The 19864-nt window shown below is 43.2% G+C and overlaps 1 protein-coding gene across 2 annotated transcripts in view; it reads right to left on the reverse strand.

The window, feature by feature from the left end:
- Positions 1 to 18771, reverse strand: part of LOC115329331 — a 74488-nt gene extending 55717 nt beyond the window's left edge. Inside the window, exon 1 of one of the 2 annotated variants that reach the window (XM_029990892.4) lies at positions 18678 to 18771. The gene's annotated coding sequence lies outside the window, so the exon portion shown is untranslated. Of the gene's footprint in view, positions 1 to 13381; positions 13402 to 18677 lie in introns of those variants that run through there. The other variant, XM_042289579.1, reaches the window with a different exon arrangement.
- Between the last annotated feature and the right edge of the window lie 1093 nt (positions 18772 to 19864).

Consider the following 19864-nt stretch of genomic DNA (forward strand, 5'->3'; position numbering starts at 1 on the left):
ATCAATGACATCGTAAATATTGATCAAAATGTGAGTCTCATTATTTACGCTGATGATACCAGTATATTTTTTTCAGGTAATGATACTGACCAGATTATAAGTGCCGCAAATATTTTTTTTGGAAAAGTTAAATGCCTGGACAAATTCACACTCATTAAAAAATAAATGGCAGTAAGACAAAAGCCGTATTATTTAGATCACGAAATACAAACTGTTTCTATACGTCCATTCTTTCTCTTGGAACACACTGTATAGATATAGTTGAAAGCGTAAAAGTTCTAGGAATTATATTTAATCAATACATGTCATGGGACGAAACTGTACAACAGACATGTCAAAAATTATCAAGAGTTGTAGGTATTATGTACAAATATCGCCATATCATCCCGATTTCTGTTATGCTTCTTATATATAATTCCCTCTTCTACTCAAAATATAATTATTGCTTCTTAGTATGGGGAAATACGACCACTACAAGCATAAAACTGCTGCATACTCTACAAAAGAAAGAGGTTCGTACTATATGTAAAACTGAGTATAATAGTCATACTAGTCCATTATTTATTATATTGAATATTGTACAGATTCCTGATCAGTATTATTATAAACTGTTTCTTGCATTGAAAAGATATTTTTGCACAAAAGAAAATATATTCATATCCATTTCCAACCTTAGGATGAGGGAGGTTACCTATAAAACTAGGTCTGCAGACGCACGGTTAGCGCTGCACTCCAGAACGAACTACGGAAATCATACATTGAAATATATAGTACCTCGTTTTTTAGATCGCCTGAGTGAGTTGAATGTAGAAGTTTTGAATGAAACCAAAAAAAAATGTACGTTCCATGTTTGTGAGAGAGTGCCACTGGAATTTGTAAACTTGGCTAAATCGATTATTTTTGTCCTTCCCCCCTCCCCCATCTAACGTTGTTTATTTTTGTGCTATAAGTGTGATGGTGAAAAAATATTTCTATGTAGATGCTGTCCTCTTTCGCTGCTGTGGGGAGGCAGAGGCTCGTCAAGCAACAACTGAGTTGGTTTTTTTTTCTGTCTCCCCTCTCCAAACGGAGAGAAATACAGAGTTTGAGTTTGAGTTTCTACAGCCGGTCATACAAAGGATTTTCTATAGCTGACCATTGACCATTTTTCTATGGAACCGGTCCAAAGACACTCTTCCCGGCGGGCACGCCGCCCGGCGCTCTCGCCGGGACGGAGCAAAAATGGCTGTGTGAATGAGGCCTCGTTATGCTGGTTAGCGAGCCTAAAGTTCCCATGGGGACGCCTCGCACGATGGAGCATACGACTGCGAGGTGACCATGGTACGAGGTGACCGTATTCTACAAGTCAGGACGAAAACACAACGACGCCGATTGCCTGTTCAGAGTCCCCGTCGAGTCAGCTAGCGGCTGCGCTAAAGACAACACGATCGCTTTCTTGGCGCAGTGTAAGTTAACGGCATGGCACCGCTCCAACGGGACGATCCTGAGCTGCGCGCATTGATCGACCTTTAGGAGGGACGAGGGGGTACGTTTCTCCGAGCCTTCTCACCTGACCTGCCAAAATCCGCCGTCCGGCAAGGCATTTTCTACAAAGAAAACTTCGAGGACAGCAACTCGACGTGCCTTCTGGTAATCCCTACAAGCCTTCAAGAAGATTCAAGCCTGCCGCGAGAACCCGGCATCTAGTAACCTTAGCTAGCAGGTCTCTCGCAAGGAGTCGAGAGAAGTACTACTGCCCCAATCTCCCGAAGACTGTCCACCTCTACACACGATCATGCCATGGGTGTCAGCGACGGAAAACACCACCGACGAAGCTGGCAGGCCTCCTAAAGCCGATCGCACCCCCTACTACACCGTTCCAGCAAATTGGAATAGATCTACTTGGACCTTTTAGCCGTTGATGCAGGGAAACTGTTGGATAATCATGGCAACGGATTGTCTCACCCGGTACGCCATGAAAAAACGCAAGCCCTTTGGGAACCGCTGACAAACTAGCCAAGTTCTTTTTTGAGTCCATCGGCTTCCGACACGGCGTTCTCCAAGTCCTGATTAAGGACCGAGGCACATCGTTCATGGCCCAACTGACGCAAGAGATACTCCGTCTGAGCCACATCGACCACAGTCGAACCACGGCATACTACCCCCAGACCAACGGGATGACGTAGCAATTAAACAAGACCACCGCCGACATGAGATTGGTGTACGTGGGCGTGGAACATAAACGTGGGATGATTGGTTGCCCTACATCACGTTTGCGCACAACACGGCCTTTCAAAAAACCACTGGTGTACACGTTTTTAGCTGGTGCACGGCAGAAAAGTGGCGACGATGCTCGACGCCAAGCTGCCCCAAGTCCCGACGAACGACTGCACCAACGGCGCCCAGCTGGTCACCCAACGGGCTGAAGGGGTACGCCAGCTAGCCCGCCTTCGGATAAAGGACCAACAACGTGTCGAAGCTGGCCAATACAACCTTCGTCCTCGCGACCTATACAGTTCCAGCCCGGAGACATTGTGTGGATGTGGACGTCCATTTGCCGCCGTAGCCTAAGCGCGAAAAATATTAAAACGCTATTTCGGACCCTACAAGGTCCTTCGCCGCCTTGGGGACATGAACTACGAGGTGCACCCTGACGGAATTTTACCATCAGGACGCCGTCAGCCACGACCCGAAGTGGTGCACGTCGTTCGACTCAAGCCGTTTTCCGCGCGTTACGACTGTGACGCGGCACGTTTATTTCGTCTCAGCGTATTTTTAGGTGCGAAGCTCCTTAGGATTTAGCCTTGTCCATCCGTCTTGCGTCCGTGTTCACATCGATTGCACTGCCTCCGGGATCGGCCCACTTTAAAAAAAAAAAAACAAAAAAAAAAACGTACGCCCGCACGGGGGTTAAAACTCAGGACCGCATGCTTACGAGGCAGACGTATTCATCACTACGCTACACTCCAACGTTGCATGTAGATGCTCAACGTCTATACACGACAGGGCGCTGCGGTCAAATGCGCATATAATCGCGTTAAACCTTGCATGCGTTGGCTCAAGGATTATAGACGAGAGGGCGCTGCGGTCAAGTACTCAACTGCGTATATAACCACGATCCATACTACACATTTTCGTTCTGACATGGGCCGTTGACTTAAGCGGTGGAGACGCGTTCCCACGGCTTCTAGCGGATCCAAGCTCATCCACTAGAATCACTGGCTCTGCATTTCACCGATCATAAAGCAGTAATAATGAAGTCGAAACGGAACCCGGAACTCAGCACTACCTATGAGCAATAAAAAAATCAGCTCCATCAGCACTACTTATGAACAATAAAATCAGTATCATCAGCACCACCAGAGCTTCGCACCAATCAACATCACTCACCACATGGAGATGCTGCCTCCTTTTTTTCTGAGCCATTTTTGTTCCCTTTCGCGTTGCATCTAGACGATGCACTTTTAAAGGTGGGATAATGCCGCGCGCGGGGGGCTGAGCAATCAACGCTCGGTCACGGATTTTTAGAAGATTCGTGCTCACTCTTACTCGCAAAAGTAACTTTTATCATTTCGTTCTACTTTCTTGTTCTCGAAAGTGCCTACTCATTCTCACCCCCAGCGCTCAACATTTGAACCTTCTGGGCCGAATTTTCGAGATGCCGACTCACACTAGGTAGGGAGCTGCGCGTGACCTCGATGACTCATTCTCGCTCTCGCTTGCTGTTACACCGCCAAATCGCCGCCCGCTTTTATGCTGTCACGAAGCTCATTCTTTATTTTTTTGGAACAAGTTCGCCTATGAATTCTTCATTTCAGTTCATCATTCATCGTCTCGTTGCCTTCAACTGTGACAATATCCTAAATATTGAAATTTTGAGTGATATGAAAATATTCACAAATATATTCCAGGAAGACAAGCCGGTGAATTACAAAAGACTGGTTGGAACGTTCGAAATGTATTTGGAATAGAAATGGCAATCACTAAATTTCAAGCTATAAGGGGTGCATCATACATATTTCTATCAAACTGCACCAACTAAACACGAAGTTATAAATGTTCAAAATACAGACAATTTTTGTTCATTTGGACTGTACCATCTCTATTACATCCAGCTAGCCATGATGTGTATATAATTTCCAAATATAAGATATATCATAATGAATTAAAATTTGATGCTATCACATTTCCTGTGTCGTGTAAAAATTCCAGTTTGAAAGGCTGAATAAGAAAATGTTAAATGGGCTTGAAGTTGAATAACACAATTCTGTGGATCATTGTAAAATTGATATGTGCGTTCTTTATATTATTAACATATATAATTATTAAAAGGAGAAAGCAAACCTATTTTCGAAGAAGCTAAAAAAAACTCAATACTCTTGAATGAAGGATATAGTCTCCGTTGAACACTCAAACATGGTCATAATGAATTATATACAGAATAAAGATGTCTTTATGAAACTTCAATGCAAAAGATTTTGGATAATCATAAAGAAATTTGTAACAAAAGGTTATTAGACAGAATTGAATTTTAAGAATATCGTAGCATTGAATTTCGATAATATTTTCGTAAACTTAGACTTTTAAGTGCAGTATATCTTGACATTGAGTCAGTTTTAGTACTACTACAAGAGAATGCTGGAGAAAATACAAAGGTTATCAACAGAAAGTTCCATCCAGTTTTAGAATTTTACGTTGTCAGTCTCAGCGATAATGTAAATTTCCCGCTGTATGTTTATTAGGATGAAAATGCAGCAAAGGTTTCGCGACAAGATTAAAAGCATTGCCAAAAAAATCATAGCGTACTGAAGGAAGAATTACATGATTGACGCAGTCCAAGTAAGACATGCTGATAAGTGCTATATATGCTTAGGACAGGTCAAAGATAACTGGGTTCATAGCACTGGAGAAGGTCCAGCATATAACAGATGTGATTATAATTCCTCAATATTTATTCCAGTTTATTTTCATAACTTATCTGGTTAGGATTGTGACATCTATTTGTAAAAAAAGAGCTTCGAACATGATACCATTTTTTTAGCTTGTTCCAAACAAAGAAAAATACATATCCTTCTCTAGAATAGTCGAAGAATTTGAATAACATTTTTAGACAGTTTATGAACACATGCTTAAATGGGTTTGTTTAAAACTCGTTTAGAAATAACATAAGAAAGACCAATAACGACCTTAGAGATAGCATACTGCTACAAAAAGTTATATTCCTATATGTATACATTGATTTATTTGAAATATATAAATAAACTGAATTTCCCACGAAAATACACTTATAAGCAAGATAACTGTAGATAAAATAGATAAAAATATAAGAGGATTAGCGCTTTATAAAACGTACTGAAAACCTTTAGTAGAATACTCTGACCTATATCTTAAGCAAGATGTTTTTTTTCTTGCAGATATATTTGAAAACTGAAAACAGGAATCAGGTGAACGTTGATGCTTTACAACTCCAGGATTAGTTTTGGGTTCCATGTTAAAGCCGACAAATATTAAACATAAATGATTTCAAATATTGATGATTTTTTATGATACAAGAAGGAATTAGAGGAGCAATGACAGATGTAATAGAGCTCTGAAAATTAAGCCCTCAAACTACTTAATGTACTTCGATGCGAATAACTTATATAAATGTGCTTTACCTCAAAGATTGCCATATGATCGTATCGAATTCATGGACTGTGACATATCTCAACATCCTCATCAGATAACCCATTTTTAGCATAAGATTATAAATACACTCTTGAGGTTGATTTTAAATATGTAAAACAACTACATAATTGTCGAAATGACCTTCCATTAGCTCCAATAAATTCTACAAAAAAAACGTATATGAATATTAAAAGATAAAGAGAAATATGTTGTACATAGAACTGGGTAAATGTTACCAAGATGGAAAATTTTTAGATTCAGACACAAAACTTAGGTCAAAAATTATATATACCTAAACACAAAATTACGAAGAAAAAAATGCATTTGGAAAAGATTTCTTCAAGCTAAGAAAAATGTGGTATACGGTAAAATAATGAAAAATTTGAGAAATTTGCCATCTATAAAATTAGTTTCAAATATGAAAAACACTTGAAAAACAAGTGTTGAAAGTTACCTTTAAATCGAGGAATATATTCAGTGAGACTTTAGTTTCTCTAAGCTTTCACAAAAAAAAATTGCCAACAAACCGATATGTTTGCGATGAGACAGTGGTTGCAGCTCTCAACAAACCCTAAGTTTAGCCAGAGGGCAGTATCTTCCACCAGTTTTTCGGTCGGCTCGACAATGCGCGTGTTCGAAATGATGAAACAGTAACACGCGAGAATGGCTGCAACGCTTAGTGTCTGCTATCAAAACGTGAGGGGCCTGCAAACGGAGGCCGACGAGTTCCTGCCAAACATCGTGACAACGAAGTTTGATGTTTTCTCCTCGCAGAAACTTGGTTTTGTTATGCGATACCCGACTCCAACTATTTTACGCCTAACTACAGAGTGTATCGCCGGAAGTTGGCGTTTTAATTGCTACCGAGACATTTCTTTCGTCACACCCTCGTTTTGACCTGGAATCATATTATGAGTGTGTCTCGGTAGAGATTTAGGCAGGCGATGACTTTAACTATCTAGTTGGAAACTATTATTTTCCACAACTTTCCGATGAAGTAACATGTATAGAACTCTTTGAGAAACTTAGTAAACAAATACTTTTTTTCATAGCGCGGAGTACAGCTATATGGAGATTTTAATCTTCCAAAAGTAGACTGGCCGATGAGGTTTCTTAATTGCTGAAACCCTATAACACCAAATAAGGCTTCATGGTGACTGTCGTTCCTGAACTACGGTGGCCCTGATCAACTTAACCCAATTACGAATAGCGCTAGAAAGGTTTTCAACCTTGTTTTATCTAACATATCAGTGGATTTTGTGACCCCTGTTAGAGATTCCTTAGTGTGAATAGATTTGTTTCGCTCAAAATTGGAGGTTAACTTCTACTTCCACGAAAAAAGCTAATATCCCGTGCTTACTCTACTTACAACTATGCCCTAGGAGATTATCTGAGCATGTAGAGATACTTCAAAACACTTTCATGGGAGTGGGCTTCTTGCAATAACCGACAAGGAAACGGTGACTAAGACGTCTTCGTCGATTGTTAAATACACAATTCAAGGAGGTAGATGGGCTCGGAGCGATAAACTGGTATCTCGCTCACCAGACAAAAGTGACCCCCCCTTGACTGCCACCATGTTGTACACTTTTGACCACTAGACACCTGACCTTACCAAAATCTCAGGCTTTCACGCAAAACTGAGCCTAGATTTGTATTGCGATCGCTGCAAAAAAACATGATAAACAACTTTTCAATACTGTTAGCCCCAGAGATCAGCGTCTAGCTCCGATAGAAACCCAAAATACAGCGCCGCGGCTGACGGCAACTAGCGGAGCCATTGCGAAGCTGCCCGAGTTTTTTGTCGTAAGACCACAATTTGGACTTAAAACAAACGAAACTTACCTCGTCAAGTACTGATAATAAATATCAATAACCAATTATCTGATCGCGGTGCTTTGTTAAAACATGGACGTAAAACTATAAGGTCACGCGTCTAGTGGTGAAAAATATGCAACATGGCGCCGGCCTGTTGGGGGTCACTTTCAGCTGCCAGTTTATTGCTCTAAGCCCCTCTGCCTCGTTGATGCGACTGAGACTTTTGTGCCTTAGCAGATTTTCAAGCCTTCAATTTATCCCGGATGGTTTTCCAAATATTTATAAAATTGCTTGCGTAAAGATCACTTTCAGACTGTAAACGAACTCGCAATGCTTTATGGTATACTCAGTCTAGCATGTATCGTGCTGTACCTAAAAGGTTGAACCTGAAAGATACGCGCTTAAACGTTGACCGAATAGAGCGTAGCTTTAACCGAAGCCTAGAAGATTCTTGAAGGTTTGCTAACCAGGACACTCGCGATACTAGCCGAATTGTTTGCCTACGCGACCGCTCACATGACAATATATATGTTTCCGCCCCTGTAGAGGTTGCAGATATGTTTGCCGATAACTTTAGTTTACTGTTGCTCCACCGTTCGGTAAGCAGTTCAGCCTACGAATATTAAAATCAACTGCCATAACTCTTTGTCTGGCGTTGGAGTACATATCGAAGAAATCGCTGAAGCTATAAAGAAACTAAAAGCAAAATTATCTACTGGGGCTGATTCCAATCTATCTTTCATTATTAAGGGTTGTGGCGAATTGATTTTACCTATTTTGAAGCACATCTTTAAGCTCTCTTAGTTTTGGTGTTTTTCCATCGCTTTGGAATAACGCGCTCATTGTACCTATTTTCAAAGGTGGCGACGCTTCTGTTACTAATAACTATCGCCTCACATCTTTATTGCCTGAAATTTCTACGGTGTTGAACGCGTTATGCATAACTAAATTAACTTTTACTTCCGCCAAAAATGTGCATCTTGCCAACACGGTTTGCTGAAGGGACGGTCAGTTGAAACTAGTTTGTGCACATTTTTTTAACTTCTCTGCCGCTGTTGTTATAAACAGAGGTCAAATTAATTGTTCATATTTTGATATGTGAAACGCATTTTATAAAGTAAAGCATGAGTTGCTCTTGCAGAAATTATTTTGATGGTCGTTGTATAGAGTTGTGCAAATGGTTTCCAAGTTACCTATCATGTCCTGACCGTGTTCGAATGAATACCGGTCGCTCAAGAACATTTTTCCCTATTCAGGCGCTCCCCAAGCGTCTATTCTTGGCCCCCTTGTTTTTATCTTCGTAAATGCTTTAGCGTCATATGTTGAAAATGCCGAGCTGTCGATTGCAGGGGCCATTAAGCTTTCTATGAATGTTCATACTCGTGTCGACTGCGAAACTTTACAGAATGATGAGTCGCGCATGGTTCAGTGGTGTAAAGTGAATTGCCTGTCACTGAATCCTCTCAAAACAAATGTCTGGTCTTTGTGCAGACGTCGTAATGCATCACATAAAGATTATGTATTCAAATAAATTTCAATCAAGCGCGCCTCTGTTCTAAGAGACCTTGGCGTGAGGACGGATAATGAACTGACGTTTAGATTGCATGTGTCGTCTATTGTTGGCAGTGCGACAAAGATGCTCGAACTAATATCCCGCACCACGAAGCAATTTAAAAACCCGGCCTGTATTATTCGTTTGTTTTGCTCTCTTGTTAGGTCAACGCTTCAATTTGATTTTGTAGCTTGGAACTGTTTTTCAGAAGCGCATTCAACAAAAATTGAAAGTGGGCGAAAACCTTTAATAAGCATCGGTTACGACCGCCATCTACAGTGCCGCTTTTACTTTTATTACAACTTTCTTCTAGATAAGTTCTTGATGAGGACATTGGTTGACAAGCAAACAGAACGCGACTTGATATTTTTGCCCAAGATAGTAAATGGAATTACAGGTAATGATTCGCATTTATACAATGTTAATACTCATGCACCCTTCCGTTTGACTGGGAATCACTCTAATTTCTATGTCAATACCATCTGCATATCTTCTAGTCATGCAAAACTATCGATAAACTCACTATCGATACTATCAATAGTTTTTCGAAAACTATCGATAGTGTGGCAAAACTATCGAGAGTACTATCGACAGTTGTTTGACAGTTGACTATCGATTGTCTTTCGATAGTCGGCTATCGATAGTACTATCATTAGTTTTTTTACAATCGATAGTCAGATTTCTGGCGACTATCGATACTATCGAGAGTATAATTCATAGTTTTGCACTACTATGATCGTCACCCTTGCCACGCATGAAATCGTTGTTCAATCGCTTTGACAATCCAGGTATTGAAATATCCAGTGACTTTTCTATTGACCACAAGCCATTGCAAGGGATCGCTACCTTTCTGTGATGTGCTTTATTGGTTTTGTGTTAATTTGGCGTTTACTCGTTTTTGTGTACCAAATTGAAGACCTCCGGATATTTTTTGGGCACCCGAAAATAAAGATTATTATTATTATTATTATTAATGCTATTATTATTATTATACAATAATGACGGTTCAAGATGTATCCAACTTTTTATGAATGATTTTTAATAAAGCGTTATGAAGAAATATAAAAACATGAAGATCTTTTGAACATATATAGGTGGTTTAAAGTATGACATTTAAACAACATATTTGCAATTATAAAGAAGGAATAAAGACGTACATTCATACCTCTGATAATACAAGCGATAATGAATTATATTCATTGCGCTTCCTTTTAGATAAAACCCAATATTTCAAGATATTGCCGCCTGCGTGATCCAGAAGATACGTTTCTCCGTTCGTCTGAGAGATTCACGTACACTCTTACCCCTAGTGCAAAAGGAAAGGAGGCCAGAATGACCTTGCCTATACTTCATTTCAGCTTAAGTCCAGACGCCGCCGATACTTCGAGGTAATGAAAGCAATCAAGGAGCGTCGAAAGCGCTAGTTACTGGGCCTTTTCTTTTTATGATTGGCTCAGCGATGATAGAATACGCACAGAATTATGACGAACACCATGATGGTGCGCTTTTGACGCTCTCTGGTTGATGGCCTCAGCTCGTAGCGTCTGCTGCTTCTGGACTTAGGGTAAAACGAAGTATAGTCAGCTTGCCCTAGCTCTTTCCCGAACATACTAGATCGAATATTTGAGATGACAAGCATAGTAGGGAAGGAGCCGAACGTCGCATTGCCGATTCATTAGCTGATTCTCTCTCACGATAGCCCGCTGTTACACCTACACTCCGTCGCTTGCTGCTGCGAGGCCTGGGAGGGGCACGCTTCATGGGCTGAGTTACCCCGTACCTCCACCAAAAATGGCACGAATGACAGACGATGAAAAAGGAGAAAACGGAATGAACTAATTTAAAGGAGGGCGAACCTGTGCAGGAAATTAAAAAAGAGCACACTTGTCAAAAAAGCAGCAGCAAAGGGCGACGCCTTGTAATGTGCCGCTGCACACTGCCGCCGCGGCGACACTGTATGGTGGCACATTACAAGGCGACTCGATAGGGGCGTAGCTGGGGATGGATATTTGGCGGGTAAACAAAAAGCTAGTTTGGGCGACGAAAACAAAACCCAGCCCGCGTGGTGGAGCGATAAAAGTCCCTCGGGTCTAATCCACGTGTAGAAGTAAAAATGCGAAGATAGCGCCGTCGGTTCCCGATAGGGCCGCAAGCCCAAACAAGCAAGCAGCCAGCGAGCGAGCGAGCAAATCTCTCGAGACGGCATCTCTATACCCGAGGATGAATTTATGTACGCGTGAAACACTGGGCGTGCGTTTAGCATGCCGGCGGTGCGCGCATTCGTATCGTGCCTCAAAAAAGGCCAATCACGGGCACCGGAGTCGCCCCATGGTTTTAATCCGCGTGGGGAAGCAACTAAACGCGGCCGGGTCGGCGTCGGAGAGATTCGTCGTTTCTAACGGCAAACAGAGGCTAAGTTCAATAAAGCAAGAAGACTTTTATTTCGGTGGTCGCGAAAGGGTTCGCCTCGGATAATTATCCTGCCTCGGGGAAAATGCAGCCGCCCTGAGGCTCCGTAGGTTGGCAGAACCACTACGCGAACGTCGACGAAGAAAGACGGCTGGCTGCCGTCGCTTCTACTGTCGCGTAATAGCCGTAATGAACACGGTGTCGGCGCTTCGAGAAGGATGCCTTCGGTGGTTTAGCGCAAAGCCACGGGGGCAGCTGAAATGTTTCAGCTGCTCCAGTGGCTGCTCCCAAGTACATTTCATTAGTTTCACCCCTGTACAGGCGGGAGCTCGAATATACGACCTAGGACGTTAAGGAGTGGGCTAGGGCAAGACTAACTAGGCAAGGCCATTCTAGCCTTTTTATATTTCACACTCCAAAACAGCTGTTCAGCTGTTTTGGAAGAGGTTGGGAGCAGCTAAAACTACATTCCGGAGCAGGTTAGGAGCAGCTCATATCAGTTTGCATTGCCCTTCGGCTTGTGTCTTAGACAAGCACGGGAACAATTTCAATTCTGCTTAGCAGCGAAGATGAACATGAGTGGTTAGGGGCCTATGTAAATGGGATAGCAGTGTAAAAGATGCGAAAACTTGAAACTTTGTGAGCCTTAATAAGAATCAAAAAGCAACTACTGTATGTTTCTGAAGATAGCGTCCTTGATATTTTCTGAGTGGCTCTCAGATGATCAAGATGCAAACCAGCTAGCACTGCTTATCGCACAACCCACACGTGCTCGACATAGTAATTATATGTGCGAACCACGTGACGTGCGTAAACAACGGACGTGTAGTTGCACGAAGAAACAGGGCAACAAATTTCGAGTTTATCCTATTGTGCAACTCGTATCGAAGCCGCAGACTACGATTAACGAAGTTATCGTATTTGAAGCGATAAGCAGGAGCAAGGTTAAAGTACGCCGAGCAGATAAGTAGTGCTGCTGGCCTGCAAGGTTTCGGATCGTACCGCGTTTCAGTTCTATCAAATCACGATCTATCTTGCGAGAATGCGCTTCGAGCTCCTAACGATGAAGTACTAAAAGGAATATTTTACTCATTTGCTTTCGACTGGATGACGTCCGGATCCCGGGCCGCAGAGCCTCATGCAATCTGACGCTTAACGACTCGACCTCACCTCGGCCGATTTGCCCTACCGCTTATGGTTGAAGAATAACAATCCAGTCGCAGGTGGTGTAACGCTTAGAATCCGAGTTTTTTCGCGCGCTTCCGACTCGGGATAGACAGGGGGAATAAACACAACAAAGCATTGCAAGGCCGACCAGGCTAAACGCCCTCATTGTTGCCCATCGAGTCGATAAAAACCGAAACCAAGACAAAATAATTTTTTTTTTTTTTTGCGCACGTTTTGCGATGTGGCGCATAATAGCGCGAGGTATTGGTTGGGGCGCAGTTTCTGCAACATGGCGCAGGATGGCGTAGACACAAGCGTCTGGCGCAAAATAACGCAAATGGCGCAGCCGTTCCCCCCCTGCGTGTAGTAGATAAGGACCTGACCGTGAGCTTCTTGAATGGCTCATACCTTAGTTACACGGGCGCACTCAACTGTCAGTGAGTCAATGACAGAACTTTTCAAATGACATTCATCCCGAGTGAGTTATTCGACGGTACACTTTCACAGGCTTTCCGAACCCAGTTGGGATACACGTCACGTGACCAACACTAACGAAAAAGATATTTTGAAAGATAAGAATATTTTACAAAGTGAAAAAGTATCAACACGTTTTTTCGTTGTAATTGCGAGCTTGCATAGCAAACAATACCAAACAATCTTGTTTTAAAGTGGACCTGAAAACAAACGAGGTCGAAACAAACGCAGACAGCGAAACAACACATTGATAATACCCTTCCAGGAACTGAAATGCTCGCTAGTTTACTTGCTCACGTCAGAAGTGTTACATACCGGTAGATCTGGCCAAGATTTTCTAACTTGAGCTTCACTTGCCTCACCATGAAAAGCTCGACTGGCTCAACGTCGGCGCTCGCGACTGCCGAGTTGAGAAATTGGGTGATGCGGGCGAAGGATGGCCGCATTTCGCTTCGCTCCGCAAAGAGAGGCGAGGTTATCTTCCCAGAGGAATGTGAGGGTCAGCGTTGGTATCGCGCATCCAAATCAAGCACTTTTGGCCGCCGTTTCCTCTCGCGGACGCTGCTGACGTGCTCGCACCGGAATTTGTGATCGCCATCTTGAAGGAGCTCCGTTGAATTGATGGGGGTATTCAACTGAGGTACTCACGCTCAGTTCAACTCGACTGTCATTAGCGGCTCGATGACAGATGGCGGCGCCATGTAACTCCGGCTGATCGCGATTGAGTCAACTGTCGCTCACTCAATGGCAGTTGAGAGCGCCCGTGTAACTAGGGTATCGCACGCTTTCGCCAGCACTCGACTTTGCGTTTCCCATTCTGAATTCATTCCAAATTCAAGTTCGGAAAATCAAATATTTCGAATTTTTTCGAGTTCGAAAAATGAGAAAGTTTCGATTAAAAGTTCGAAGTCTGCATCTCATGAATGGAAAACTAAATTCCTCAGTTTCCAACTACGTTTTCATGAATTTATCTAAAAATAAATTCGCGAAGTGTGCTGCAAATGTTACTGAAAACATTGCCCAATTCTTTTACGCCGTGAATATATCCTTTTCTCAGTGCTGTGGTACTCACGGTACTACCTGTATTACTCATTATCTGTCGCAACTTATGAAACATCCGTTGGACTGGTTGAACGGTTCATCGAAAAGCCCTGAAACGGTCAGGTCAAGGTACTTTCTAATTATATGCAAACCAGTAGCAATTCGATCAAACTTCACCTAAATTTAACCGTCATCTTGTAAACCCTGAGATGGGGAACGATAAAAAAACGGACGAACACAACAAAATCTCAAACGCAGCTGAAGTTTTATTGATAGAAGCATACCAATAAATAGACTTTTACACAAAAGGAAAAGAGAAAGGGCAACAAAAACTCAAAAGCAAAAACAAGACGGCCAACGCGTTCACCCCAGACGGCCTAAGCCACTCCCCGGCTCCAACAAACCCCGGAAAGGGCGCCGACCACTCGAACAACAACAACCCCACGGTCACCACACATGGTGACCTCCAAACCGCTAAAGCCTAATCCCCAAATTTCTTACTCGAAGCAAACGCTTCCCGGTCCCCCCCCCCCCCCCCCCCCCCCCGCCTTTTTCAAGGTTTGCAAAGCTTCCGTCAAACAAGCAGAAACTCTTTCATTCGATCAGTGATCACCAAGGACGGCTGGCTGACACAATTCTCCCGCTCGCGAATGCATAAAGTCTCCTTAATTAGCCTTCTAAACAATTCTTTTTCGTTACACAACACAGAAGTCTTTTCCCAAAGAGGGGAACAAAAATTACAAGAACTAACATGATTAACCAATTCAGAATTCTGCGCCAAATTTTTTACACACCTTTTATGCTCCCCAAGTCGGTCATTCAAACAACGGCCCGTCTGACCAACATAACACAATCCACAGTCAAAGGGGATCTTGTAGACTACCTCTGTGACACAGGAGACTGAGGGATCTCTGTGTTTTTTCCCGCAACATCGCTCACGTCTGAAGGAAAACGGAGTAAGCCTGTCTAAACGGAAGTCCGTCCTAAAAACTACATTAACGTTAAACTTCGCACCTGAACATGCAGGACAATGCATTTACATAAAGGCATGCACACAGTCTTCCAGAAAATATTTAGTTCCTTTGGGTGCTTATATTCGGCAAAATAACCCGTGTGATAAAAAAAAAACACAAAAAAAAAACATTGAACACAAGCACAGCACACAACACAAGTCAGGGTTGAAAGGAATGCAGCCAGACTAAATTTGGGGACCACATGGCCTAAAACAGCTGATCACGTACTATCGCGCACAATATGAGCTGAAACAGCGCTCCGGCCGGCGGACGGTACTACCTGCGCCGCCTGTCGCCTTGCTGCGCACACATGGCGCACCCTGAATCCGGGATATTTTCTCACTTGCGCTCGCTGCGCCACTGCGCTCTTCCGGCTGTCTGCAAGCGAGAGGGTGGGCGCGACAGCGGGCATGTAGAGTAGGGCGGCGGGGGGAACAAAAGATTACACTTGTCGTTCCCCTTTTGGGATTGATTTACTTTACTGTATCGCGTAAAATCCCGTAGAAAAAACGCTGACTGGTGAAGAAAAAATATTGAAGTGTACTAAATTTCAACTGCGATTACCGTTTTTGAAAGTCATATCAAAATACGCTGCAGGCTGTTTTTGTTTGATTATAGGTGCATGCTTCAAAGGGGACATCGTAAAATAGAGGCCAAAATCTGTATGCCGGATTTAGTCCGGCTCCAATGTATTTATTCTTTTTTTCCCTTTCACTGATCACATATGTTCAAAAAACGGTAAGCATACAAGTTACTGAGAAGGTTTTGTAACCTTGATTAGTATGAAAAGGTATAAAAATATTATTTCTTCATTACTGGGCTCACATGTTTGTTTCAAGCAAAACAAGTTGCTAAGGAGACACCAGTTTTTTGTTTACGAATTTTTAGCCTTAATAAGGTGGGAAAAACAGTCATATGTTTGTCAAGAGAAGGAGATTGAAACTTAATCGAAAAAATATTTGCAGAGGACATTGTCAGACACAAAAGATTAATAGTCGACGTGGAAGTTCAACTGCACTATACAAGAAGATCGGGATGAAGGAGGCACCCCTCAAAAGTATGCGTGGTTAACGGCGTCAAACAGGGTGCCACAACCGTAAGATCAAGCTTTGTTCCAATCGGCAGAAGTCCAGTTCAGGGGTCCCGAGGTGCAGTAAAACTTGCAAAATAATTTAATACCGCGTCATTCTCCCTTGACTCCGGACCACGGCTCTCATCCTGTCTGGTAAGAAATCATAGAGCGCGGCCACGAAGTCTGGCTCAGCCCCGAAGCCACTCCCACTCACCTCCCATTGCTTTCCACAATTTGTAGGCAGTGGCGCGGTGGAGGGGACACCGTGACATAGCTACCTTGATGCGCCTCCAAATGTTTTCGATGATATTCAGATCGGCTCCTTTTAGGGGCCAAGGCAGCTTCGTCAGGCAGCGCTCCTCGAGGAGATACGAGCGTGACAGCACATTTTCCACTTCGGCGATTTCTTGAATTAAACTGAAATTCATGGTAGCTGAAGACGTGAACATTGGGCTAGCAAACGGCCGGAAGAGCGCAGTGGCGCAGTGAGCGCAAGTGATAATTTATCTCGGCCTCAGCGTCCGCCGTGTTTCGGGAGCGATGCGACAGGCGGCGCAGGTAGTACCGTGCACAGGCCGGAGCGCTGTTTCAGCTCATATTGTCCACGATAGTACGACCGGTTGTTATCAGGCGAACCATATTGCCGCTGCTTGGAACTTTTCTTTTTCGATAAATGGAGATATTGTCCACTCTAAAATGCAGCCGGTTACTACAGATAACGAAGTTTATCATTACCATTCGTTTATCAGAGGGGTTTACCCGCCGATAAACTAACACTCCTTCTTGCTGCCAGGGCCGTCAGCTCCGCCTCCCTCTCCGATAAGGAGAGAGACGGCGGCGATATGTTGTGAGTCATATGGTGGAAATTTGGGCGTGTTGGTTGTACACGTTTAACCAAAAAGTAAAACAGCGCAAAAAAAAACAAAACAAGAAGACGAAGTGCATAAAAAAAGCACTGACTCTGAACTGATTTATTTGAATGAAACACAAATCGACAAGCATCACGGATCCTCAAAAATCATCAAGTCACCGCTCCCCGCACGTGTTAAACCTAGCTGCTAGAGAATGCCAACTCTGTCACATAATGCTATAGAAGGCGAACTGATGTACACTGTGATAGGTGCGGTTGCAAGCACGTTTCTTGATAAAAAAAAAAAAACGAGTATTTTCGGAGAACACAGTCAGCAAATGACTACAGAAATTTTAAAAGCTTTTTTTATATTTCGAAGCAAAAAAAAAAGCGTTTGGCATTCTTGAGGAGGTTTGACGCGTGCAGGTACAGTGATTTGATGTATTTTTGAGGATCCGTGATGCGCGTCGATTTGTGTTTTCTCTCAATCAACCAGTGGAGAGTCAGCGCTGTTTATACACTTAGTCTTCTTGTCCTCCGTTATATTCGGCGCTGTTTTACTTTTTCGCTAAACATGTTCTGAGTCAGCGGCGTCACTGGGGTCAGCGAAACCTGGGTCGCCCATACGTAACGGCCGCCATTACCGGCGCCGACGTTTGTTCACCCCAAGCCCCCCTCCTGACATGTGCGAGGGCGGCGCTTAGTCAGAATCGTCCATAACCTCCTCTCCCGCCTTCGCGTCTTCTTTCTCATGCGCAGAACTCGAGAATGAGGCGACATGCGAGGCGTATCGAGCCACTGAGCTCGGCGGCGAATAACCTTTGAGGAAGACGGGTCATATCTGATCAAGGCAGACAAGCTATCATATATGTACGCGTCATTGCCACGTGCCTATCCCTTGCCCCTTTCGGCTATAAATTACAACATGAAATGAACCAAGGTAGCAAAGGTGCGATACAATGCCACTGACCGCGAAACACTTCCTTTGCTTTCCCTTCTTTAATACTCTTACTTAACCGAGTTGTCCAATCTTATCGGCCCACTCAAGGCCGATAGTCACAGCATCGCATCCCTCTGATATTACCATAACTTTCAACCGTATCTATGTCTATGAAGTACTGCTGGCGCAATGGTTTTCGTGACTGTGACAACAAGGCTAACGCAAACATTGAAATTGAAGTTTTGCGAGTGACTACGGGGATCAAACTTCTCCGGAGCACGCATAAAAAAAAGCTCTCCGGATCAGACGTGTCACCCGCCCCGTCTTTTTGACACGGAGCCAACGGACCGGTTCGCTCAGCGAGCGCTTCGCCGGCTTCAGGATTCAGATCAACACGCCGCACGCAGAGAGATCGTTCGCATTTCTCGAGAGCTACGGCGTGTGTGTGTGCAGACGACGTAGTTGGAAAAGGAAGGGGAGGCAACCCTGGGTGTAGGCTCATAGGCCAGTCTGTCGGGAATCCGATCGCAGAGCGCGCGCCGAAAGCACGATATCTACCATGAGGACGGGCGTTTCGTTGATAATTCTTATAGTTTCGGAATCGCGCCGAGGAGCCCGCAAAGCACGTAATAAAATGATAATGCCTATAAAGCACGTATGAAACCGCTTGAATGGTCAAAATGTAAACGCTTTACCTTTCACGCGAAGACGGCCGTGGGTTTTGAACGAAGATCCAGCTAGCGTGGAGTCAACCAGAATGATATCACACCCAGTGGCGCCTGTAGTGTTGTAGTACGCTATCTGTACATCAGATGGCGCCTTGATGGATAGTGTGTGTTGTTAAAACAAGATGGCGCCATGATCCTTTCTGCGGCACGCGCCGTGTCTCATATATGGGTAAATTACTTTCAAAATACAGTTTAATTAGAATTACAATTCCTTTGCTCCAAATGTCGTTTTATTACAATTACTCATACATGAAAGGTGATTTATTACAATTACTACTACATGAAAGGTAATTTATTTCAACTACAAATTACTGTGCAATTACGTATTTCTGGGAGCGACCCGACCTGGAAAATATAAATTTAAACGAGATGTTTAGAATGCAGCGCATTTGTTCATTCCTTGCCCAATGTTTGAGGAGGCTCAACGATCGCTGTTCACGTATTGTACTTTTCTCTTGTGAATTTTGTTAAATTATTGATAGAACTTGACCGTATGGGGTAATGCAGTTCTAGGCTCTTACATTTTCAATAAATAATGAATTAGTTTATATGCTCGAAAACGCCAGATCGCTAAAATAAAACTGGCTTGACCCACATTTGACAAGTAAACGTTTTGTGTTAGTGTAAATTATTTACATTGAGTGGAAATTATATTGGCTCAGAAATATACAAGAACTGAATTGGGGCTGCCGAATCAATGGTGAGTATATTCACAGATGCGAGGTCAATCTCAAAAATACTTATGCAACTAATACCCGAAGTAAAACCAACAGGAAATAAACTTTAGAATAATACAACAAAACAGATATGCGACAGAAATGCAAGAGGGACGTAAAAAACTTAAAAGAAGAAAAATAACTTCGTAGACAACTAAAATCCCCAACCTCGGCTAAAAGCTGAAGCTCAATTTTGTTTCTTTCTATATTTTGGCATGTTTAAGCTATTGTTTTCTGCTCACACTACAGACGGCGCCAAGCGGCGCCGATGAGGTAGGCTCGAAAGAGGATTGTTCCTTAGCCCGCAGGTATGAGCAGCAAAACAACAAACGCAACACTATTCTTCTTGTGCGTGTGTGTGAGTACATGTCTGTGTGCGCGAGTGTGTCGTCAAGCGCTAGGACGCTTGTGCGAGTGCTGAGGCTTTCAGAGACGTTC

Source organism: Ixodes scapularis, unplaced genomic scaffold, assembly GCF_016920785.2.
Source record: "Ixodes scapularis isolate PalLabHiFi unplaced genomic scaffold, ASM1692078v2 PGA_scaffold12__126_contigs__length_90152505, whole genome shotgun sequence".
In the NCBI taxonomy this organism is placed as follows: Eukaryota; Metazoa; Arthropoda; class Arachnida; order Ixodida; family Ixodidae; genus Ixodes; species Ixodes scapularis.